The following is a 510-nucleotide window of genomic DNA, read 5'->3' as shown; positions in this document are numbered from 1 at the left end:
CATAAACTATTATACATTGCTGGAAAGCTCTGGAAATCATCTTTCTATAGCCGTTGAGAAAGCTTCATTTGGACTTCTGTAGATCTAGAAAAACTCTTTTGAGTTCAAGGAGGTCAGATCCAGACAGTATCTGCAGTGCTTTCTCTATCTCTGAATCAGACTTTTGCCCCAACTTCTTAATTTCAGCTAGAAAATACCTGAAATTGCATAAAAACACACAAACTCAAAGTAGAATCTAAAAATGTGAATTTAACACTAAAACCTATGAAAACTTAATAAAACTTAAACAAAACATGCTCAAAACTATATGAAAATGATGCCAAAAGGCATATAAAATATCCACTCATCAAAGACACATATTATTATAGCTATGAATACTAGAGTATTTTCCTCCACTTCTTAGCATTTTTCGTGAGGGATAGAATTTTACTATTTTTTGTTATAACTAGGATTCTAGTATATAGTTTAAATGGGCCAGGACTTAGAAGGTGTTGTTTCCGTAAGTGTTTG

The sequence above is a fragment of the Arachis ipaensis genome, chromosome B09, assembly GCF_000816755.2.
Source record: "Arachis ipaensis cultivar K30076 chromosome B09, Araip1.1, whole genome shotgun sequence".
NCBI lineage: Eukaryota > Viridiplantae > Streptophyta > Magnoliopsida > Fabales > Fabaceae > Arachis > Arachis ipaensis.
This window is presented reverse-complemented; position numbering follows the sequence as displayed.